Genomic DNA, 26385 nt, shown 5'->3' with positions numbered 1-26385 from the left:
CAAAAGCTTTCCATGTAACATGCTTGCAAAGGGAAAATAACAACTTGTGTGGTCCAAAAAGTTTCGGAAACCCCAGTCTAACAGTGTTAGCAGGACTTATCAGAGCCTTTACTATAACAAGAAAAAAAAAAAAAAAAAAAAAAAAAAAAAGAAAAAATTTAATTTAAAAAAAGAAAAGAAAAAAGATATAACAGCACACAGTCCCAGAGGTAGATGCTTTTAGTATTATCTTAGCCTATTCAGACTGCTATAACAGAATGCCATAGGTTGTGTGGCTTACAAGCAACAGGCATTTATTTCTCACCGTTCTAGAGGCCGCAAAGTCCTAGATCAAGGCACAGGCAGAGTTGGTGTCTGGTGAAGGCTTGCTTCCTAGCTCATAGTCAGCTTTCTTTTCACTGTGTCCTCCCAATGCAGAAGGGCAAACTAGCTCTCAGGGACCTCTTTTAAAAGGGCATTGCCCAGGTGCAGTGGCTTATGCCTGTAAACCCAGTACTTTGGGAGGCTGAGATGGGCAGATCACTGGGATCAGGAGTGTGAGACAGTCTGGCCAATGTAGTGAAACCTCATCTCTACTAAAAATACAAAAAAAAAAAAAAAATCCAGGTGTGGTGGTGCACACCTGTAGTCCCAGCTACTCGGAGGATGAAACAGGAGAATCACTTGAATCCAGAGGCAGAGGTTGCAGTGAGCCTAGATTGCACTACTGCTCTCCAACGTGGGCAACAGAGTGAGACTCCGTCTCAAAAATAAATAAATAAATAAATAAATAGGCATGAATCCCATTCATGGGGGCCCCATCATCATGTCCTAATCACCTCCCAAAAGCCCCACCCCCCAATACCATCCATCACACAGGAGATGGGGTTTCAACACGTGGTGAGAACACATTTAGTGTACAGCAGGCATGAAGCATTAATCAAGCTTATTTGTCCATCATGCCTATAAAATTCTGAGGTCTGAGAAGCAGCCCGTGAGAAGAAAGGCATACAATAAGGAAGGACTATGGTGCTTTGGGGTGGGGACCACTGATAAGAAACACACCGCTCAAAAGCACCTCCCACTTTGATATCTGCACATGCAACATCCAGGTAGAACCAGCCTTCATGTCTTCTCATCTCGAAGCTGGCCTGTGACAACCCTCAGAGTGACACTGTTCAAGCCCCTCTTGCTCCACAATCACTTTCAAGAGGCTGCCCCCACCCCCGGGGCTCAGAGGGCTTCCTGTGACCTGCCACTGTGCTCTTGAGCGAGAGCCACGCTCTGTCCCCGGCTTTGCTTCCTCATCTGTCATCCATGGCTCTTCCTGTGAGGAGTTATTTAGGAAGAGCTGAAGCAATTTGCTTTCAGAAATGAAAAACAACAGAACTAGTATTTTTTGAAAGTCAGCTTGATATGCAGTAAACAATCCTGCCAAAGAAAAGCAGAAAATGCTGAAAGGTTCATGTCTCTTCAACAACTCTGACCAAGACTTCGGAGGACGCTCCAAGGGGAGAAACACACTCAGGGCTATGGAAGCAGGAGTCACGGATACCCTAAGCTGGTCTTTCCCAGGGGCAATTTCACCATGCCATTTACCCTGGATCCTTCATCACCCCATAACACCTCCCCCATTTGGAAACAAAAATATAGTCTTTGGAAGAAGAGAAATCACTGTTTAAATAAAAATAATGCATTCCTAGCATTTATTCACCCTCTTCTGCCAAAAAAAAAAAAAAAAAAAACCTCATTTATCATGTTGATTTTCTCATCTCTTCTGAATGCCACACAATTGGGTAAATACGTTCTGTGTTCAATCTTTTTTTTGTTGGTGGTTTATTGCTTTATTCACTCACAATGGAAAGAAACACTACATTTCAGGTAGCAATAAAATAATATAAGATGTATTTTTTAACTGTTCAAGATCATGAGATCCCCTGAATTCTATTCATGATGGAATGTTTCAGCATTTGTGGACCGCAGTTTGTGAACTCTTGCCCTAAAACAAAGCCTGCCAGTTATCTGTGTTCAATCTTTTAACAGGGGTTATTCAATTTACTCAAACCAACATGAATATTTCCCCTTGGTTTCCATGACAACCTCTCAGCACATTCAGTTTTCATATAAATGAGTTATTGCTTTTATGTTCTCATATGCTAAGACAATGGGGAAATTAACATAATGTGGTCATACCCAAAGAAAAAACCAATCAAAACAATCAAAATCCTCATATCCTCCCCAGAAACTCACAGAGAGCATTCAGTGAAAAAGAACCAAAAAGAAATGAGGCCTTCACATCTGCAAACACTGTTAACATTAGAGATTTCATTTCAGATGCATTTAAATGAAGGCAGACCATAATGGGGTTCAAAAAAATTGTATAGACAGAACCAAACCGCAGAGGAAAGAAATGTAAAGTCAGGGACCCAAATTCACTTTCAGGCCATATATCCTCCCAAGATAACTACCATTCTCTGCCTCTCTTTCTGCACCCCAGCCATGCCAACATTCCTGCCCCAGGACCTTTGCATGTGCTGTTCCTTATGCTTGGAACATTCTTCCCCTGCTATTCTTCCAGTGCTGCTTTACTTAGCTAACTTTTTTTTTAATTTATTTTACTTTAGGTGCATACTATATGTGGCATTTCTCCACGTTATCCCTCCTGACCCCCCGCTGTCTCTCCCCTACCCCCACCAACTGCCCCCAGTGTGTGATGCTCCTCTCCCTGAGTCCACGTGTTCTCATTGTTCAATACCTACCTATGAGTGAGAACATACGGTGTCTGGCTTTCTGTTCTTGTGTTAGTTTACTGAGAATGATGGTTTCCAGCTTCATCCAAGTCCCTACAAAGGACACGAACTCATCATTTTTTACAGCTGCGTAGTATTCCATGGTGTATATGTACCACATTTTCTTTGTCTAGTCTATCATTGATGGGCATTTGGGTTGGTTTCAGGTCTTTACTATTGTACACAGGGCTGCAATGAACATACGTGTGCATGTGCCTTTATAGCAGAACGATTTATAGTTCTTTGGGTATATGCCCAGTAATGGGATTGCTGGGTCAAATGGAATTTCAATTTCTAGATCCTTGAGAAATCACTGTCTCCCACTAATTGTGTAAGAGTGTTCCTATTTCTCCACATCCTCTCCAGCAGCTGTTGTCTCCAGATTTTTTAATGATCGCCATTCTAACTGGCGTGAGATGGTATCTGAATGTGGTTTTGATTTGCATTTCTCTGACGACCCGTGATGATGAGCGTGTTTTCATACGTTTGCAGCAATCTCCTGCTCCTCCTCGGGTCTCAGCTCAGCAAACTCACTTCCTCAGGGAAGTCTAGCTTTGCCACTTATCAAGATTAGGGAGAATCCCCTTGTTAAATCTATTTCCAGATTTTCCTGGCTCTCTGTATTTTCATCATCTTAGACAGGGTAGGTTTCCCCAAAAGCAAAATCCTGAGAGAAGGTGATATGGTTTGGCTGTGTCCCCACCCAGATCTCACCTTGAATTGTAGCCATCCCTAAGTATCAAGGACGGGGCCACGTGGAGAAAACTGAATCATGGGGGCAGTTTCCACCATACTGTTCTCCTGATAGTGAATAAGTCTCATGAGATCTGATGCTTTTATAAGTGGGAGTTCCCCTGCGCATGCTCTGCCTTGGCTGCTGCCATGTAAGATGTGCCTTTGCTTCCCCTTTGCCTTCCACCATGATGGTGAGGCCTCCCCAGCCACGTGGAACTCTGAGTCCATTAAACCTCTTTCCTTTATAAATGACCCAGTCTCAAGTATGTCTTTATTAGTAGCCTGAGAACAGACTAATACAAAAGGATTTGAAGATAAGTGGGTTGATTTGGAAAGTGAGCCCAGGAAACACCGGTATGACAACAGGGAAATGAGACAGAGAAGGGGAAGAAGCCAACCCAGGTCATGATGATGAGCAGGTTGCTACTATGGGCAACTGGAGCCTAATCCCACTGGGGACATCTGGGGAACAGCATAGAACCGCTTCACCCTAAGGTACGGAAGGCAGGGCAATAGTCCTCAGCAGTTGGCTGGGGGAGACAGGCCTGAGCGTTGGTTTCTCTGTACTTCCTGTTCCGCAAGAGCTTAGGTTTATGGCAGCCAGAGAAAGCCCCAGGCATTATTGCAGATGCTTGCAGTAGGAATGGTGAGTACCCAGAGGACACGGGCAAGGTAACAATTCCATCTGCCACCTCCCCCAACGTAAACAGCGTAATTATTGCTGGAGACTGGAGATCAATGGAACAGAAAACGGGAGCTTTCATTCAAAGCCATTAGACAAAAACGAATAGTCCCAATGAAGACAAAGGCATGGGAATATGGGAAAGGCATAAATTCACATGAAGAGACAATTCTCAAAAGAAGATATACAAATGGCCAACAAACATACGGAAAAAATGTTCAACATCACTGCTGATCAGGGAAACGCAAATTAAAGCCACAATGTGATACCACCTTACTCCGGCAAGCATGGCCATCATCAAAACATTTAAAAAATAATAGATACTGGTGTGGATGTGGTGAAAAGGGAACACTTCTACACAGCCGATGGGAATGTAAATGAGCACAGCAGCACAGCCGCCTTGGAAGACAGTGTGGAGATTCCTTAAAGAACTGGGAGTAGCACTGCCATGTGACCCAGCGATCCCGAGACTGGGTATCTACCCTGAGGGAAAAAAAATCACTTTATGAAAAAGATACTTCCACATGCATGTTTATAGCAGCACAATTCACAATTGCAAAAATATGAAACCAGCTCAAATGCCTATCAATCAACAAGTGGATAAAGAAACTGTGATACACACACACACACACACACACACACAATGAAATACTACGGTACTCAGCCATAAAAAGGAATGAATTAATGGCATTCACAGCAACCTGGATTGAGCTGGAGATTATTATTCCAAGTGAATTTAACTCAGGAATGGAAAACCACACACTGTATGTTCTCACACGCGGGAGCTGAGCTATGAGGATGCAAAGGCATAAGAATGATACAATGGACTTTGGGGACTCGGGGGAATAGATGGGAAAGGGTGAGGGATAAAAAGACTCTACAAATTGGGTTCAGTGTGTACTGCTCAGTTAATGGATGCACCAAAGTCTCACAAATCACTATCCAAGAACTTACTCATGTAACCAAATACCACCTGTTCCCCTAAGCCCTATGTAAATAAAAAATAAATTTATGTGATATAAAAGACCTTGACTCTAGGCCTGGGTGACTGAATAGATACTGGAGTACAGATTTTAGTCAAAGAGCTGGAGACTTCATACAAGAGGGGTGTCTAAGGCCCTCCCTGCCGTTTTAATAACCCCCATCATCTTTTTTGCTGGCCAAGGGCCCACCTTGTAGGACAGTCCTATCCAGGGTAATTCTGGCTCACAGGTCAAGGAATATCCATCCTTAGTCCCAAGGTTAGGACTGACTTTATAATAACTTCTCCAACCTCTATTTGTTGAGCTTAGATTCTTAATCCTCTGAGCTTCTGATGACTCTTGTTAGAGAAATGAATGTAATTCCCATCAATACAGAAATGGCTCATTCAACAAGGATCTATCCATTCAATCAAATATCATGGAATCACTAAAAGCAATAGCTGTTTAAGAGAACATATACAAAAGATACATGCGCAACAGGATAATAAGAGGAAACATAAATGATGCTCGTTCACTGACTGTCTCCCCACAGTTGTACGAAGTTCAATAAGAGCAGGGATCTTTCTTTTTGTTCAATGCTAGGTCCTCAGCACCTAGGACTGTGCCAGGCACAAAAACATCCAGCACCCACCAAGATAAAATTCACAATGTATGTCATCCCGTAAAAGGTTGACATACATTAGACAGGATCTTGCTCTGTTGCCCAGGCTGGAGTGCAGTGGCAAAACCATAGCTCACTGCAGCCTCAAACTCCTGGGCTCATGTTATCCTCCTGCCTCAGCCTCCTGAGTGGCTGGGACTACAGGTGCACACCACCATGCTTGGCTTTGTTTGAGAGATTTTGCTTTGTTGCCCAGGCTAGTCTCAAACTCTTGACCTCAAGCAATCCTCCTGCTTAAGGATTTAATGTATTTAAAAATAGAGGCCAAGCTGTGCACCGTGGCTCACGCCTGTAATCGCTGCCCTTTGGGAGGCCGAGGTGGGTGAATCATGAAGTCAGGAGTTCGAGACCATCCTGGCCAACATGATGAAATCCCATCTCTACTAAAAATACAAAAATTAGCTGGGCGTGGTAGCGCATGCCTGTAATCCCAGCTACTTAGGAGGCTGAGGCAGGAGAATCACTTGAATCCAGGAGGTGGAGGTTGTAGAGAGCCAAGATCATGCCACTGCACTCCAGCTTGGTGACAGAGCTAGGCTCCATCTCAAAAACAAAACAAAACAAAACAAACAAAAAAACAGGCAAGTGGGGCCTGGAGCAGTGACTGATGCTTGTCATCCTAGCACTTCGGGAGGCAGAGACAAGTGGATTACTTGAGGTCAGGAGTTTGAGAGCAACCTCGCCAGCATGGCAAAATCCCATCTCTACTACAAACAAAAATTAGCCAGTCATGATGGCAAGCACCTGTAGTCCCAGCTACTTGGAGGCTGAGGCATGAGAATCACTTGAACCCGGGAGGCAGAGGTTGCAGTGAGCCAAGACTGCACCACTGCACTCCACCCTGGGCAACAGAATGAGGCTCTGCCTCAAAATAGTAATAATAGAGGCCAGGCATAATGGCTCATGCCTGTAATCCCGGCATTTTTGAGAGACTGAAGCAGGAGGATTGCTTGAGGTCAAGAGTTTGAGACTAGCCTTGGCAACAAAGCAAAATCTCTCAAACAAAGCCAAGCATGGTGGTGTGCACCTGTAGTCCCAGCCACTCAGGAGGCTGAGGCAGGAGGATAACACGAGCCCAGGAGTTTGAGGCTGCAGTGAGCTATGATTTTGCCACTGCACTCCAGCCTGGGCAACAGAGCAAGATCCTGTCTAAAAAAAAAAAATACCTTAAAAATAATATGTAAATAACAATTTTAAAATAAAATAAAAGTGACTCAGCCTCCCCTGGATGGGGGTAAGTGCTGGCCTCCATCACACCTATCAGCTCCCAAAGGTCCTGGATGCCCCAGCAGCTGCTGGGAGGGGCTGGGTGCCATGACTCAGAAGTGCAGAGTGGCACAAACTTTGACCAGTAAGAGGCAGAAGCAGCAGGAGCTGGCAGATGAATGACTCCAGAAGTATCCCATGCTCATGTTTCTGGAAAACTGCAGCTCCACTAGGTAATATGCACTTCTTTGGGTTTGCTCTTCCTCCTTCTCTCTTTCCCTTATCCCTGCTTCCTTAAGATTGCATGACCCAATGAAGCATTCACATATTTCTATCAGGCACTATTGCTAGGCTAAGATAACCTCCATCCCCAAAATCTGTGACACATGGGGTATCTCCTGAAGGATGCCACTCTAGTTAATCCCAAAATAGCACAGCTTAAAGCGGCAACTGTTTTTTTATTACAGATCATGATTTTGAGGGTCAGAAATTCAAGGAGGACCCGGCTGGGCGGTACTTCGGCTCACGTGGTATCATCTAGGGTCATTCCATGGTATTCAAAGGGCTTCTTGGCCGCTCTGAAGGGTCTAATGCAGTTTTAGTGATGTGCCAGGCACGTCGGTGGGTGTATTAGTCCATTTTCATGCTGTTGATAATGACATGCCTGAGACTGGGTCATTCATACAGGAAAGAGGTTTAACAGACTCACAGTTCCACATGGTTGGGGAGGTCTCACAATCATGGTGGAAGGCAAGAAGGAGCAAGTCACATCTTACACAGATGGCAGCAAGCAAAAAGAGAGCTTGTGCTGGGAAGCTTCCTGTTACAAAACCGTCAGATCTCAGGAGACTTATTCACTATCGTGAGAATAGCGTGGGAAAGACCTGCCCCCATGATTCAATTACCTCCCACTGGGCCCCTCCCACAACACGAGGGAAATCAAGATGAGATCTGCATGGGGACACAACCAAACCCTATCAGTGGGACACGCTGGAAGCTGAGCTCACGGTGACTTCTCTCCCTTTCCATGTCATCTCAGGGTCTCTCCAGGTGTCCCTCCAGCAGGGCCCTCAGATTTCTTACACAGTGGCTCAGGGATTTAAAACCGAAAGTTTCGAGAGGCATAAGGCAGAAACTGCATGATCTTTTAAATGCTAGGACAAGAACATCATGCTGTCACTTCAATCTCAATCTATTGGTCAAAGCAGTCACAGGCCAGCCGAGTCTCGGGAAGAGGGAAATAGACCCCGTTTCTGAATGCATGGGGTATCAAAGAGTTCGCACTCATCTTTGACCTGTCACAGATACACAAGAAACTGGAAGGAGGGGTGGGCAGAAGACTGAAGGCTTAGAGTAGGAGGGGCCCTTTCATCCTCCGGCCAACATATTCCATGTGCATGTCTTACTTTTAAAGTGGAGAGAAACCGTGTCAATAAGCGGAACCTTCATCTTCTATGGCAGAGAGTCAATAGAAAATATCTTAAATTGATAAATCAAGAAACAGCCGCATAAGCATCTTATTTGGAGTTACAGAGATAAACACCCGAAGACTTAAAAATGGAAACAACATTTCAAGCAGTTGCCCCCGGAAAATAAGAATGAAGGAGGGGAGAGAGGAAAGAAGGCACCAGAAACCACTTCTTTCATTAGCAGCAATTCTGTTCTTCAACTTTGCACGACGTACTGATATTACTTTGATTTTTTTTCATTCAAAAGGGGAAAAAATAAGAAAAAAAATGATGATGGTTATTTTTAAAACTATGTAATTAAACCTGGAAAAATCTCATTTTGCTAAGTGGAATAAAAAAGTAGCAGGATACGAAACTTATATTAATAGTATGGTCACAGGTATGTTCACTGAAGAAAGAAAAGAAACATACATGGGGCGGAGAAAACTCTAAAGAAATTTACCTACCAAGTCATAGTAGGTGGGTTTCTTTACCGTTCTAGGTTTCGCACATTTTCAGCTATGTGATTCTCACACTTTCCTAATGAAAAGAAATGCATTCATTACATAAAATAAATGAACTGGGCCGGGGGTGGTGGCTCATGCCTGTAATCTCAGCACTTTGAGAGGCCAAGGCAGGTGGATCACCTGAGATCAGGAGTTCAAAACCAGCCTGGGCAACATGGCAAAACCTCATCTGTACCAAAAATACAAAAATTAGCCAGGTGTGGTGGCAGGTGCCTGTAGTTCCAGCTATTCAGGAAGCTGAGGCAGGAGAATCGCTTGAACCGGGGAGGCAGGGGCTGCAGTGAGCTGAGATTGCACCGCTGCACTCCAGCCTGGGTGACAGAGTGAATTCCATCTCAAAACAAAATAAAAATAAAAATAAATAAAGTAAAATAAATGAACTGAGCATCAATTAAATAAAATGCCAGAAGGGTCTCTGAAGAACTCTCCACAATAGAAGTGGGTTTTAAGTTCCTGAGCCTTCATCCCATGCCTATGGTCAGGGGACTCTTTCCACCAGTTCTGGAACATTCCAGTCCACCATGCCCATGGATTTAGTTAGGAAACCTTCCCAGAAAAAATGTAGTCTGCGTCATTTCAAAATGAATTAATGCAACTCAACAAGAACTTTTGTAAGCCTCCGATGTATCCGGTTCTGAATCTGGAATGCTCATTCAGTCACAAAATAAACATTTATTGAGTGCCTACTATGTGCCAGACAAACACTACTAGTTGGGGTGACAATGATAGACACAAGCAAAATATTCATCTCTTTGGAGCCATATGTTAGAGGGAGAAGCAGACAAGTCACCAGGCAAGTGTAATACATCCTAATAGACACTTTGATTGGGGAACAGACAAGGGACTGTGGAAGGAGGCAATCTGGAGGGCTTCCTGGAAAAGGCCAAACATAGGCCAAGCGCCATGGCTCATGCCTGTAATCCCAGCACTTTGGGAGGCCAAGGCAGGAGCTTTCTCCTTCCAAAGGGCCCCATGTGAAACTACCAAGCTCGAACTCTTGAGCCTGACAGTTTGAGGCCAGGCTGGGTAATATGGCGAAACCTCATCTCTACAAAAAGTACAAAAATTAGCTGGGCATGTTCATATGCATGTGTAGTCCCAGCTACTTGGGAGGCTGAGGTGGGAGGATCATTTGAGCCTGGGAGGTTGAGGGTGCAGTGATTCACAATCACACCACTGACTCCAGCCTGGGTGCCAGGGTGAGACCTTGTCTCAAAAAAAAAAAAATGGCCCAATATGAGCTCAGACTCAAAGAATGAGCCAGGGCAGATCAGGTTGAAGGAGAAAAACTGTCTGCAGCACAGAGAATAGAATGTACAAAGACTCAGAAACAAGAGAGAAGATGGATAAATTCAAGGAACTGAGGGTACTAAAAAAAAAAAAGAATCTGTCATGATCAGAAGACAGTGCCAAAACACTACTCGCTTGGGGGCTCTGGGACTGAACTCCTAAATTGGAATCTCAGCCCCATCATGTGACCTCAAAGTGCTTTCCACATCTGTTAAACAGGGTAGACGAACTCATCTCAGAAGAGTTACAAGAATTAAATGAGAGAATAAATGAGCATTGTTTATGTGTTTGTTGCTATGGTTTCACAACTGCTGGTAATAACAACAACAACAATCATAGCTTCCGCTTTCGTTGAGCCCTTGCTTTGTACCTGGCCTGTGAGAGGCACATTATCAGTAACATAAATGCAGGTATCGCCTCGAACCCTTGCATCAACGCTCAGAGATGGGTTTTACCAACATCCCCATTTTACAGATGAGGAAAACTGAGGCAGAGCAGGTGCACAATGTTGCAGTTATTCCTGGTGCTTCACCGAGATCCTCACTGCCAGTAAACCCTTCATCATTCAGCCTTTGCTGGTCTGTGCCTAATGGCTTATACCAATACTATCTCCAGAGAATTTCTCTCCGCTAGCAAAAGCCATTTCAGCCAGGGGGTTATGCCATCACATGCTGGAGTGGCCAGTGACTAAGCAATACGAGGTGGGAGGAGTCATATGGAAGTCCAGTCCTCTTGCTTCAAGGCAGAATACGCTCCGGCGACCCATTCTTATTTGGCTCCGTCCCCTCCCCCACCCTACTTCCCTCACTTCCCTTCTGAGAACCCCCACCTGGAATAAAGTGCACCTACCCAAATCCCATTCTCAGGCTTCCAAGGAACCCAACCTGTCACACAACTTGCAGAGATTCGGGCCACGCTTTCTCCTTCCAAAGGGCCCCATGTGAAGCCACCAAGCCGGCCCAGGCTCATCTGGAAGACAGCGTCATGGGATCAAAGAACAGTGGCTGATGCCAACCCCTGCGGCACGAGTCCGCTGCTGGGGAAACGGGGCGAACCAGGATTCACTCAGGCCAGAGGAGCGAATCCAAGGAGACGATGGCAGGAGGTGTATTCATCTTTTCTCATGCTGCTAATAAAGGCGTGCCTGAGACAGTAATTTATAAAGGAAGGAGGTTTAATGGACTTACAGCTCCACATGGCTGAGGAGGCCTGACAATCATGGTGGAGTGCCCAGGAAGAGCAAAGCCACATCCTACGTAACGGCTGGCAAGAGAGCTTGAGCAGGGCAACTCCCATTTATAAAACCATCAGACCTCGAGACACTTACTCACTACCACGAGAACAGTATGGGGGAACGGCCCTCAGGATTTCATTCTCTCCACCTGGCGCTGCCCTTGACACATGGAGATTATCACAATTTAAGGTGAAATTTGGCTGGGGACACAGCCAATCCATACGTTTGGGGGGGGGGTGGGGGGCACAGCATTAGGACGCAACCTGCGGCACTATAATGGGGATGGGGGAGGTTGCTGAAATACACTAGTAAGGGTGGTTTTAAACAAGCATCACCAAGGAGACGGGCTTTCCAGCCTTGGCCTTGGGGAGAAAGAGAGGGAGAGTGAGAAAAACAAGGGCTTCAGACAGGTCCAAGCTCACCCCTGCAAGTTGCCAGACCTCTGTTTCTTTATCTGTAACGTGGAGATCACCGTGTTCACCTTGCAGAGTAGATTAAGCAGCTGACATGTGTAAAATGCCCAGACCTGTGCCTGGCATATGCTAGGTATTCGGCTTGTGTTTATTTCCTTCTCTCCCTCATTCAAGGCCACAGAGTCCATGACTGGCAGACCTAGAAGCCTTCTCATTTATCTAAAATCAACAACGTCTACACAATAGAAACAGCCCCCTGCCCCCTCCTGCCGCCGCCCGCTACCTTGATAGTTTATTTCCCAGTTATTTAATGCAAGAGACTTAGCCCAGCGAAAGTTATTCAAAATCGACCTTGAGATCAGGAACAAATTGGCTACAGCACTCAGCAATTGGCAAATGCAATCTAAATGCCCCAGGCGGCATTAGAGCCTTCCACATTGACAGGAAGAGTCAATGCGCATCTTGGAAAATTCTGAGAAAAAAAAAAAAATTAAAGGTCACCGCATTTGTAGGCAGAATGGGTTTTCTTGAGACCATCACAAACAGACTGCCTGAACTGCAAAGATTCCAGGCTTGACAGCTCCCGGAGGACTCCAGATGGAAAGAACACCACCCTCATCTCATATACATCCAAGCTGCTGTCTGTGGATGTCCCAAGGTTCTCCCACCGCCCATACTGTTGCTGAAATTCCACCATCAGCCTGCGGTGCCCCAGTGAACCATTTTGCTGGGATAGGAGTACCAACTTAGAGCCAGCCCTGTGTTCCAAGGAGCTGACCAAGCACGACAGCCAAGGAGCTGTGAGTCTGTCAGGTGGGCCCAATCATTTCTGTAGGTAGGGGGGTCTTGAGCCAAAGCAGGAAAAAAATCAAACCCCAACACAAGTGTAGACAGTCGGATCATAATTCAGACGTAGACAGGGTCCGAGAAACAAGGGTTAGGGGCCAGCAGACAATAGGCTAGGATAACTGATCATTAGAATATTTGTGCCGTCTTTGTTGTAAGAATAGTATTGATGTTAATCACAACAGCTAATATACACTGAGTGCCTTCTGGAGCCAGGCTCTGTGCTAAACTTTTGCACGTATCCTCTCACTTAATCGTCACAGTGCTCTACAAAGTGGGTACTGGTTTCATGCCCATTTCACAGAGAAGATAACTGAGGCTCAGACAGGCATCTGCAAGGCCAACCAGGTAATCAAGAAAGCCAGATTTCAAGGGCTTGTCCACATCACTCTATGACGTGTGGGAAACTCAAGTGTGTGTTGGCTTAACTCAAATAAATAGTAAAAGTTAGGCTGGATGTGGTGGCTCACATCCATAATCCCAACACTCTGGGAGGCCAAAGAGGGCAGATCACCTGAGGCCAGGAGTTTGAGAGCAGTCTGACCAACATGGCGAAACGCTGTCTCTACTAAAAATACAAAAAATTAGCCAGGTGTGGTTGCGGGCATCTGTAATCCCAGCTACTTGGGAAGCTGAGACGGGAGAATAATTTCAATGTCAGAAGACAGAGGTTGTAGTAAGCCAATATTGCACCATTGCACTGCAGCCTGGGCAACAAGGGTGAAACTCCGTTTTAAATAAATAAATATGGCCGGATGCAGTGGCTCACACCTCTATTCCCAGCACTTTGGGAGGCTGAGGTGGTCAGATCATGAGGTAAGAAGATCAAGGCCATGCTGGCTAACACGGTAAAACCCCATCGCTACTAAAAATACAAAAAGTTAGTCAGGTGTGGTGGCAGGTGCCTGTAGTCTCAGCTACTCGGGAGGCTGAGGCAGGAGAATTGCTTGAACCTGGGAGGCAGAGGAGGCAATGGGCTGAGATCATACCACTGCATCCAGCCTGGGCAATGGAGTGAGACTCCATCTCAATAAATAAATAAATAACTAAAGTACGTACGTAAGTAGGTTCATTCTCAATGCAAGCTAGTCATTTTTTAAAGTACCTTACATTTTTCTTTTCCTTTACTTAATATTTTTTGAATTGACAAAAAAAATTGTAATTATTGTGTACAACCTGATGTTTTGAAATATGTATACATCGTGGACTGGTGAAATCAGGCCAATTAACGTGTGTTATCACATATACCCATCTTTTTTTTTATGGTGGGACACTCTAAATTTATTCTTGCAGCAATTTGCAGGAATACAAAACATTTTTATTAATTATGGTCACCATTTTTCAAACAAGGAAACGAACGCCCAGTAAAAGTACAAAGTAAAAGAACTCTTCACTGAAGCTGGGGTCATGGATGAAGAAGATAAATACATCCATATATAATGAAAATATGATGTTGGTGTGCATTCCTGTTCAGCAAATATTTACTTCCCCCTCATTCGCTTCACCATGGGAGAAACAGAATCCTCTGCCCCATTAGCGTTGGGTTCGTTTTGGCCAATGGAACATGAGAATTGACAGTGTACCAGTTCCCAGCTTAGGCCTTAAAAGGCACTGAGTTATTTCTGCTCACTCCTCTCTGGAAGCTGCCAACATTCCCCGGGTACCACTGCTTCTCCCATCTGGACCTCAGAAATAAATGTAAGAATCAGACTTGAACTCAACCCACAGCCTAAAGCAGACTCTCTCCAGCCAAACCACAGACCTGTGAGCAAGAAATAAGTGCTTATTTTTATAACCCATTAGGGTGGTGTTTCTTGTTATGCAGCTATAGGTAGCTGATACATTTACACATGAATATGTGCACATACTATACATGTGCACATTGTATAGGCTGCTTATGTGTGGCTGTGTTACATAGACATGTATAAATACTAAATGTATCTTCATATTTGGGATACATATTTATACATGTCTATTTTGGATATAGTAAATGCTGTAGGATTTGGAGACTGCTAAATTTGCATTCTTGCTCTGACACTTATGGGCTGTGCGTTTTGGGGGAAATTACTTGACCTCTCTGGGCACATTTTTCTCCTTTGTAACATGGAGATAAAGACGGTGCTTATCTCATAGGATTACTGTGAGAGTTGAGTGAAATAATACACGTAAGGGGCTTAGCAGGGAGCCTAACACGTACTCACTCACATTCATTCAATAAATGTCTATTGAATAACACATTTGCCGGGCCCTCTTCCTGGTGTTTAGGACATAGTTACTAGCCGTGGGGAAAAAGCACAAATGAAACGTCTAAGGAGAGCCCGTAGCCCTGGAGGAGGAGGGAGGGAGGCCTAGGATGCGCCTGCACCTGGCACACAGTAAATGCTCAATTATTGGTAGCCATTTTTATCCTCAAAGTGATTAACATGCGAGAACGAGGGCGTCAGCTGGAGATTTCAAAAACAATAATCAGTGTCTCTGCTCTGCAGCAGACCCGTGAAACTTACCAAACCCCAGCAATAGATCAAGGACCTTCAGTAGGTGAACACAGCCGCGGAAACTGCCATAGCTGACACGGTCCCTGCAATTCCAGCCAGACGCCAACACAAGCTGCCACTGGGAGATGTGAGCTCGGCTTCTCCATGAAAGAGGCAGGTGCCTGGGGCCTCAGTCGTGCCTCAAACCCACTGATCACGTCAAACACACGCTGCTCTGGGGAGCCGGCCAGGTGCCCAGAAGCTGGAGGGTGACCCTGCATGGAAGGGTCGGGAGTCAGCAGTGACTCGGGGATGGAGAAACACCCACGCCTTTGCAAACACTCTTCATGTGCTGCCCTGAGGCCACCTCCTGTTTTTTGGCCCTAATTGGCACACTTTCCTGTCTCCTCAGAAACAGCCACGGGAGACAACATTCCATCGCAGTTAAAAGTGTGGTCTCTGGGTTTGCATCCAGACTGTTCCCCAGCAGCTGCATCCTTGGGTGAGACACTTTACCCCAGGAGCTTCCTCTCCCGTGGTTGTAATGATTAAATGAAATAACCTGATAACCCCTTAGATGGAAAACACTCAGCACTTAGCACACACCGTGCCTGGTGCTTCTCCTCGTGGCTTTTATTACGGACTCATTTTACAAATGAGGACTCCAAGGCCCAGACAGGTTAAGCCATCTGCTCAAAGTCAGAAGAGCACTCTAACCTCGCCATCAAATCTTGAGATTTTCTTTTTTTCCTCCATCACACTATCCCCAACTGATCTACTCCTCAAGTGAATTTCAGAAATCCTCCAAAGATGAATTTTCATCTACCTAAAGCCGTGCTGACTTAACTAGAGCCTAGCAGGTACTTTCACAACAGGAGGAAACTTGACCACAGCTTTGAGCCCTGTGGTTGATAAAGTCATTTTAGGTGAACTTGAGACTGGGATCAGGCCCTTGCGTCAATTGTGATTTAGCACACGGTGAAGCAGCGTCATTGTCTGGGGGTACTACCCGAGGTTCGTTGCCTCATACCAAAAAAATAAAGGACACAGACACACAGGAGGAGTGAGTTTAAAAGCAGAGATCTAACAGGCAAAGGAAAAAGAAAGGAGAATGGCTATCTGGCAAGAGAGAGGGGCATTCAGTGGGACTTCCAGCCTAAGGCAAAGTGCACCGGATTGCAGAGACAGGCTTGGGGACGCAGTGCCTGATTTACATAGGGCCCACAGATTGGTTGGACCAGGTGTGACATTTACATAGTGCACGGGGAAGCTGGCACCCCACCCTAGTCTTACCATGCAAATGGAGTCTTTGCCTGGCTGGCACCATGTTGCCCGCTCCTTACTGTACACATGGCTGGCAAAGAGAAGGGACGATAGAGCCGCCACGCTAGCTCCAGCTAGCCTTTTCCCATTGGCACAGCTGCCGGCATTCACCCGTTCAAGATTCCAGCTTGCTTGTCTATGTCTGCAGCTTGATTTTACAGGATGCTCTTTGTTAGAAAAGAAAAACGATTTGGGGGCTGCTTTTCATTAAAAGGAAAACCTTACCGAGGACTTCCTTACCCTCGCTCACTCTCTGCCTAAATAATTTATTCTTAACTCTTACATGAGTGGTATGAACTCAACAGACTGAATATAACAATCAGATCACAGACTCAGATGTGTGGGGAGTCTGGAGTTCACCAGGATAACTACTCATCCTAGCTTGAGCACTGAAAGTCTGGGAATCTGCTCAGACCTGGGCAAGCCAGGACAGCTGGTCGCCCTCGCTGTGACATAACGGAGTGAAGGTATGAAATGCTGTGCCTGTCTCAGCGTTTTCCACTTCCGAGAAGCAATCATGTATGCTGGTTAAAAGCAAGAGCTCCAGAGCCAGGCTCACTTGGTCTATACCCCACGTCCATCGCGTACCAGCTGCGGGACCTCACACAGGATTACCCATCCTCACCGTGCTTCCGTTTCCTCACCTATAAAACAGAGACATTAGAGCCCCCTACTCTAGGTCAGCCTCAACACCACTGACATTTTGGACCCGATCGTTCTTTACTGGGGGTCCTGGGGACAGCCCTGTGCTTTGTAGGATGTGCAGTGGCACCCATGGCCTCTGCTCGCTGGATGACAGTCTCACAGTGCACTCCAGCTATGACAATCAAAAATGTCTTCAGACATTGCCAAATGTTCCTTGGGGGACAGAGGTGGCCCCAGTTGAGAACTAGTGGTCTAGGCGGTGTCGTGAGGGTAAGGGAGGTGGTACAGGAAAAGTGCTGAGAAAAAGCCATGACTTGGAGAGTCTGTTTCTACAGGAGCAGCCACAAAGCATTAGAGACAGACCAGGAAGGTGGCAAGCCAGGAGCTGAGCAAGCAGGACCTTGGATGGACCAAGGGCAAGGCAGCCAAGCCACTGTGAAATGGCACAAGCTCTGTAAATGGAGCCCAGACCGGCCACCATCCCGCTCACCCCTCACATGAGCTGGAGCTTTTATTTCACCCCAGATGCAGAAAGGGGAGTGAATTACTCTTGAGTTTCTGGCATGCCAGCACAGGGCAATCCCCTCATTTGATGTATTCCTCTTCTCTTGAATGTATCCGCATTTCTTGTGAAGTGCATTTGCTCATCAAATATTCACTGTTCAGAAAGTACCACGAAGACAGCGGTGAGCAAAATAGAAATCCCTGCCCTCAGGTTGCTTTAAGCCTACTGTGTTGTTGTGTACGTGATACATTTTTAACCAATCAAAATTGTGTCATGCTGCTGTGGTCTACATATGGTTTGTTTTGGCCCCTGCCAAGTCTCATGTTGAAATGTGATCCCCAGTGTTGGAGGTGGGGCCCGGTGGGAGGTGTTTTGGTCGTAGGAGCAGATCCCTTGTGAATGGCCAATGGGTGCCATGCTCTCAAGGGTGAGTTCATGCCCACTCTCAGTTCCTGCAAGAACTGTGTGTGTGTGTGTGTGTGTGTGTGTGTGTGTGTGTGTGTTTTGAGATGGAGTCTTGCTCTGTTGCCCGGGCTGGAGTGCAATGGTGGGATCTCAGCTCACTGCAACCTCCGCCTCCTGGGTTCAAGTGATTCTCCTGCCTCAGACTCTCAAGTAGCAGGGATTACAGGCACATGCCACTATGTCCAACTAATTTTTGTGTTTATTTATTTATTTATTTAGAGATGCGGTCTCGCTCTGTTGCCCAGGCTGGGGTGCAAAGGCGAGATCTCAGCTCACTGCAACCCACCATGCCTCCCGGGTTCAAGCGATTCTCCTACCCCAGCCTCCCAAGTAACTAGAGTTACAGGCAAGTGTCACCACGCCCTGCTAATTTTTGCATTTTTAGCACAGACAGGGTGTTGCCATGTTGGCTAGGCTGGTCTCGAACTCCTGACCTCAAATGATCCACCCACCTCGGTCTTCCAAAGTTATGGGATTACAGGCATGAGCCACTGCACCTGGCCAAGAACTGACTGTTAAAAATAGCCAGGCACCCTCCTCTCTCTCTCCCATTCTTCTCTCTCTCCTCCTTCCTCCTCCTCTCGTCCTGTCCCCTTCTTCCTCCCCTTCTTCTTTTCCTCTCTCTCTCTTACCATGTGATCTGCACACACAAGTTCCTCTTCCCTCCTGCCATGAGTGGAAGCTTCCTGAGGCCCTCACTGGAAGCATATATTACTGCCATGATTCTTACAGAATGATGAGCCAAATAAACTTTTTATAAATTATCTAACCTCAGGTATTGCTTTATAGCAGCACAAACCAAAACACTTGCTATGGAATTGATTCTGTTGCTCACTTTTTCCCCTGGTGCTTTGTTTTTAAGATCCATCCAGGCTGGGTGCCATGGCTCACACCTGTAATCTCAGTACTTTGGGAGGCTGAGGCAGGCAGATCACCTGAGGTCAGGAGTTCGAGACCAGCCTGGCTAACATGGCGAAACCCCGTCTCTACTAAAAATACAAAACTTAGCCAGGTGTGGTGGTGAGCACCTGTAATCCCAGCTACTCAGGAGGCTGAGGCAGGAGAATTGCTTTTACCCAATTAGGAGGTGGAGGATGCAGTGAACCAAGATCACGCCACTGCACTCCCGCATGGGGGACAAAGTCAGACTCCATCTCAAAAAAAAGAAAGAAAAGGGAAAAAAAATCCCTCCATACTGGCATTCGAATATCAGAACTGTTCTTCTGACGGCTGCCGTCATATCCCGCAGTGGGTAACCATCATGCTTTGCTTACCTGTCCCTCCTCTGATGGGCACTGCCAGAGCTTCCAATTCCCTGCTCCCACAAACTCACCTCCTTGAACATCCTTGGGTGAGACTTTCTCTGGGGTATGAATCCAGGAGTGGAATTGCTGCTGCTCACACTTTAATATGCACATGACTCACCCAGGGATCTTGTTAAAAGGCAGATTCTGATTCAAGACGCCTGGAAGAAAACTCGGGAATTTACATTTCTAACAAGCTCCCAGGTGATGCTGATGCTGCTGGTCCGGGAGCACAGAGAATATGCAGCCTTCATTTGTGGCAGTATCAGATCTCTCTAGATGGCTGCACCAGCCCGTACTCTAAGGGCTTGCTTTTAAAGGGAGCCAAACTCCCTGACCCGGTGTGCACTTGCAGGGCTCTGCTAAGAGCCACCATTCACCAAAAACATGATGTCTCTATTCCCACCACACATCAATATCCTTAACCACCTTGCCTTAAAGTAGCCTCAATTTCCAAGTACATCCCCAAATCAGAGACCCCTGCCCCCATGCAAAGTGGAATGATCTAGGACTACATCCAGCCCAACCTCCTGGCTTTGTCAAGGGAGAAACTGAGGCTGAGAGACTTGCATGAAGTCACATTTTTTGTCCAAGCCAGGACAAATGGCTTTAGAAATGGCTATTTCTTGACATCTTACTTCTCCAGAGCCCTCTTTGACCGACCAGAAACTTGTCTACAATTTATAGGACTTAGTTCACTTTATCCATCCTTTCCCATCTCCCTGGCCCACCCTGCCCCCCCTCCCCATCCCATAACCCCCTGCCCACCCTGCTTTTTAATCCTTGCTAGGATCATTCATTTTGCGACCAAGTGTTGACTTCAAATGATATATGAGACAATTGACATTTCAAATATTCCAGGCAGGATGCAGAATTCTGATCACAGCCCGGTCTGAAACATCTCCACATCTCTTTCCTCATTCCTTCTGGGCAATAATTGTTCCCCCCCAGCCCACCCCCCTCCCAACCTCGACATTAATTTCCCCTGATTCATTTTTCATGCCTTTGAATTCTGCCTTCTCAAAGCAGAATATGTTTCTGTAGCTGTTTCTCATACCGCCCTTCCCCTCATGAATATTTCAAATGCAATAGTGATAAGATCGTTCAACCTTAGAGGCACACCAACTTTATCTTATTTATCTTACCGAGCTGCTTCCGGTCCCAGGATTAAGTCCAAAACATCCTTCGAGAGTTTGTTTGGGTTGTTTTCCCCAGGCTGTTGCTGCTGTGTGTATAAATTATAAAGAGAAGCAGCCTCCCCCTCCCCCAGCCCCAGCCCCAGCCCTGGGCACGGGCCCCTGGCTCGAGACACCCGCCTTGCCTCTACCAATCCTCCCTGGAGATGCAACACTCGCTCCTCTCAAAGCCAACTGGCAGGGTCCCTGCAGGGGCGTGTCTCCCTAAACTTCCGCCCAGTGGTCCCTTAGAAGCCCAAAGCTCACCGTGTGACCTTGGGTAGCAGGCCAAGTTTCCCCATCTACAAACAAGGGGGTTGTACGTGGTGACCCTAAAGTCCTTTCAGCTCTGAGACTCCGTGTGATACGATATAACTAACAGAGCCCAGCCTGGTTCAAATCCAAGCTCTACCACTCAACTAGTGATGTGATAGTTCACCAACTGTATCTACCACTGACTACCCATGTGCCCCTTAACTCACTGTACCTACCACTGACTAGCCGTATGGCCCTTAATTAACTGCATCTACCACTAAACCATCCCTGTGTCTTAAGTTATCCACGTGTCTTAAACTATCCACGTGTCTTTTAACTGTGTCTATCATTGACTAGCTGTGTGACCTTTAATTGTATCTACCACTGACTAGCTGTGTAACCCTTAACTAACTGTATCTACCACTAAACTCGCCGTGTGTTTTAATGTATCCATGTGTCTTTTAACTGTGTCTACCATTGACTAGCGGTGTAACCCTGAACTGTGTCTACTACTGACTAGCGGTGTAACGCTTAACTAGCTGTATCTACCACTAACTAGCTGGGTAACCCTCCAATCTATCACTGACTGTGGGACCCTTAACTGTGCCCGTCACTGAGTCGCCATGTAACCTGTTTCTACCGCTAAGTAGCTGTATGACCGTGGTGCGAGTTACAGAAGCTCTCAGGGTCTCCGTTTCCTCCCCTGCCGCATACATTGGTTAACAGCAGCTGCCTCTGAGGCTGTAGACAAACCTCTGCCTTTGGTTTGTCTGGGACCACAGTGGTTCCAGGTACAGGGAACTCTCAGTGTCCAATCCAGTGGAGTGCTAAAGCCAATACAAGTTGGTCACCCAAGGTTGTAGGGAGAATTAAAGGTGAATGAGGTGACATAGATAAAACCAACAGTATAAGTCGTATCTAGCATTAATTACTATTGCTGTTGTTTGCTCTGTCGCCCAGGCTGGAGTGCAGTGAGTGGTGGGATCTTGGTTCACTGCAACCTCAGCCTCCTGGGTTCAAGCGACTCTCCAGCCTCAGCCTCCAGAGTAGCTGGGATTACAGGCACCCGCCACCATGCCTGGCTAATTTTTGTATTTTTAGTAGAGACAGGGTTTCGCCATGTTGGCCAGGCTGGTCTCGAACTCCTGACCTCAGATGATCCGCCCACCTCGGCCTGCCAAAGTGCTGGGATTACAGGCGTGAGCCACCGTGCCCTGCCTACTATTGTTAACGGTTCTGCTCATGTCTTCTTTAAAGGATTTTTTTTGCTTCTAATTTTTTCAGTAATTTCAGAAATTCTCTTTATCGAAGCAATACAAGCACATGATACAAAGGACTTGAAATGAAAGAGAAAGCCCGTCTCCCCCAGCCCTTCTCCCATTAACTCCCTCTCCCCAAAGGCAGGCAGTTGAAGCCCTTTTTAGTGTCTGATCTTTTAAGGCTGCCTCTGCCCCAGTCACCCTCTGCTTGCAGTACTTCAGGCTCTCATGGCAACTCTATGGCATCACTTTTCTTTCTGGGGATCAGAATGAAGAGTGGAAGCAGGCCCTGGAGACCCCTCCAGGGTTAAGCAAGACATTAACTCATTTTTTTTTTTTTTTTTTTTTTTGGGACGAAGGTTTTCTCTTTTTTCCTAGGCTGGGGTGCAATGGCGCGATCTTAGCTCACCACAACCTGCACCTTCCAGGTTCAAGCAATTCTCCCGCCTCAGCCTCCTGAGTAGCTGGGATTACAGGCACCCGCCACCATGCCTGGCTGATTTTGTATTTTTAGTAGAGACGGGGTTTCTCCATGTTGGTCAGGCTGGTCTCGAACCCCCGATCTCAGGTGATTCGCCTGCCTCGGCCTCCCAAAGTGCAGGGATTACAGGTGTGAGCCACTGCACCCGGACTGACATTAACTCTTTCGTACTGGATCGTGAGGAGTGAGGGAAAGGGTGGCAGGAAGAGAAGTGGCTGTTTGCTGTAGTTTGGAAGTATTTCAACACCAGCAAATGTCACTGAATATCAAGCCTGCTTGCAAGGGGGCTCACGGATGCCAGAGATGTGGAAATCATCCCAGCAGATAGACTAGAAGAAAAGCTGGACATCTGGACTCCGGGCAGAGCCACGGCCAAGACATCCTGGACACCTGGTTTGTATCTGTGTCTCCAGGAGATTGCGGTCAGCCGGCCTAGGTCAAGCCAAGCCCATTTGGAGCGGGAGAGTATCTGCTCCACAAAGCAGATGTAGTCAGCTTCAGGGAGCCATCTCCTGCTGGCTAAACCCAGGTGGCACAGGTGTCCAAGCAAAGCATGCTCTGGACAGGAAGAAGGTCCTACACTGTCTGCTGGCTGCCCTGCCTGGCACACACATCGGTTTTCATTACCACCACCTGACAAGTGAGCAGGCTGGTTCACACTCCTGTCACCTGGCATGGCTTGTCACATACTCGTGAAGCTGTCACCTGCAAAATCCAGACCTGGTGCTGAGGAAAGATAAAAGCAATCCTAGAGAGATGCAGTCCCTCAAGTGGCCCTTGAAGGGGGCAAAGAGAAGAGGAGGCAGTTATTTGTCCATTCACACATGTTGGGAGACAGGCATTAAATTTGAAAGCCAGAAAAGGCAGTAAAAACCAAGTTAATGGCTTTTCAAGTTTGTTGCCCCTCCAAAAGGTTATGTCTCTGGTGTCGTCCCAAAGAGGAGCACAGAGAGGCAAGAGGAGCTGCAGCTGGAGACCCCAGAGGCACTGGACACTCACCTGGACTCTCATCTCTGAGGCTCTATCACTTAAGGTTCTTTTGTTTGTAAGCAACAGAAACAATTCCCCTCTCCCCCTGAGATGGAGTCCAGCTCTGTTGCCCAGGCTGGAATGCAGTGGCACGATCTCCACTCACTGCAATCTCTACCTCCTGGGTTCAAGCGATTCTCCTGCCTCAGCCGCCCAAGTACATAGCTGGGAATACAGGCACCTGCTACCACACCCGGCTAATTTTTGTATTTTTAGTTGAGACAGGGTTTCACCGTGTTGGTCAGCCTGGTTTTGAACTCCTGACCTCGTGATCCACCCGCCTCCTCCTCCCAGAGTGCTGGGATTGCAGGGGTGAACCACTGCCAGCAGCTGCAACAGAACCAAATCTTAGCATTAAAAAGGCGGGTGGGGGGGACTTACAGGATCAGAGAAAGAAGAGAATTCCCAGACTTGAGGGGGTTCCAGTTGGACCATCTTTCTATGGTGGTGGATCTAAACCCTCACTGCAGCCAAGAGTCAAACAAAGAGATTTCCAGAAGCCACTGATGCTGGGACCTCACTTTCAGAAATTAAGATTTAAGCCGGGCATGGTGGCTCATTCCTGTAATCGCAACACTGTGGGAAGCCGAGGCGGGTAGATCGCTTTAGTCCAGGAGTTCAAGACCAGCATGAGAAGCATGGCGAAACCCCATCTCTTAAATACAAAAATTAGTTGGGTGTGGTGGCACCTGCCTGTAGTCCCAGCTGCTCGGGAGACTGAGACAAAAGAATGGCTTGAACCCAGAAGGTGGAGATTGCAGTGAGCAGAGATTGTACCACTGCACTCCAGCCTGGGTGACAGAGTGAGACCCTGGCAGGAAAGGGAAGGGAAGGGAGAAAGAAGGGGAAGGAAAGGAAATGAAATTGGGATTTAACTGGCTCAGGTGGGACTAGTGTCTTGTTTCACAGCTCCCTAGATGATTCTTTTTTTTTTTCTTGAGATGGAGTCTTCCTCTTATTGCCCAGGCTGGAGTGCAACGGCGTGATCTCAGCTCACCACAGCCTCCACCTCCTGGGCTCAAACGATTCTCCTGCCTCAGCCTCCCGAGTAGGTGGGATTACAGGCAAGCACCACCACACCCGGCTAGTTTTGTATTTTTAGTAGAGACGGGGTTTCTCCATGTTGGTCAGGCTGGTCACAAACTCCCGACCTCAGGTGATTCGCCCGCCTCGCCCTCCCAAAGTGCTGGGATGACAGGTGTAAATCACCGCACCTGGCCTCCCCTAGGTGAGTCTAAGTTGAGGTTGAAAAATGAGATTCACTGATCTCGGGATGCAACTGCACTGTGGGCCCAAAAACCAGCAGTCCTGGCAATCTGCAAGGTAGCTTGTCAGAAACGCAGACTCTCAGAACCACCCAGCCCTACCGAGTCAGAATCTGCCATTTAACAAGGTCCCCCAGTTAGTGTTAAGCAGATTAAAGGTTGAGAATCACTGGGCTTCAAGGTCATGGGATGACTTGACTCTAACCACTCTATATCCTTGAAGATCTCTCACGAAGATGCAAATTCCCAGAAGATGAGCATTTGATGAGCCATGCTTTGGTCACACCATGATAGAAGATCTGGGAGCACGAAATTCTGCAGAGTGGACCCACCAGACCCACAGGCAGGAAAAGGGCCTTTCCTGCCAGAAAGGAGTGGGATGGATGGCTGATAAATACTACCTAGGTTCAGCACGGCAACCTTGGCAGTTCAGAGGCAGTGATGCCAGCTACCACTTATTAAGCACCTGCTGTATGCCAAGCACAGTGCCAAGGACTCAAATGACTTATGGAATCTGAGTAATTATAATCCATGAGGTCAATGTGGTTGTCACTGCTACCGCTACTATTACTCTTATTTTATAAAGTAGAAACTAAGGTTTACAGCCGATCTCCAACTTTAGCATGGATCAGAATCAGCCGGAAGGTTTGTAAACTCGCGGACTTCTGGAACCCACCCTCAGAGTTTCTGGTTCTGTGAGTCTAGGGTAAAGCCTGAGAATTTTTATTTCTAGCACATTCCCAGATGATGCTGATGCCGTTTGTCCCTTCACACATGTTGGGAGCCAGGCATTAAATCTGCAAGCCAGAAAAGGCAGTAAAAACCACGTTAATGGCTTTTCAAGTCAGTTCAGAAATCACTGTACATGCCCCCAAAAGGGGAATGCCAAATATTAGACAAGTCTCCATCTTCACCGTGAGAACTCCCCCACCTTAGAGAAATGGTTTCCCCAGGAAACAGGTGCAGATGGCATTTTGCAGAAAGTGCACATTGAAAGAAAGCAAACTGGCTTAGAAATATAGTTAATGGGAATTCTTTGGAATTCACAGAATCAGGAGAGAGTCATTTCCCTCTGCCACACACCTGGCTGGGAGGGTGACAATATCCTTAGGAGGGGAAACTGGGGAACATTAACACCAGAGCCCTGGCTTTTATTTGCAAGGTATAGCCATGTTTATCATCAAGGTAGATCTTTAGTGAGCTGTACGCAGTCAAGCTAGCCATTCAGGTAGAATTACGTCCAGCTAGTTACCTCCGTCTTACTAAAATAGTAAATAGTGCTTGTAGAAGTCAGATGTCTGGTGCCAAACCTAAGATCCACCATTTACCAGCTGTGGTCATTAGGCAAGTCGTTTAACCTGTTTGTAATTTATTATCCTATTTTGTAAATAGGGGAATTATAATAATATCTA

Source organism: Sapajus apella, unplaced genomic scaffold, assembly GCF_009761245.1.
Source record: "Sapajus apella isolate SASKATOON/1434 unplaced genomic scaffold, GSC_monkey_1.0 scaffold51, whole genome shotgun sequence".
Taxonomy (NCBI): Eukaryota; Metazoa; Chordata; class Mammalia; order Primates; family Cebidae; genus Sapajus; species Sapajus apella.
This window is presented reverse-complemented; position numbering follows the sequence as displayed.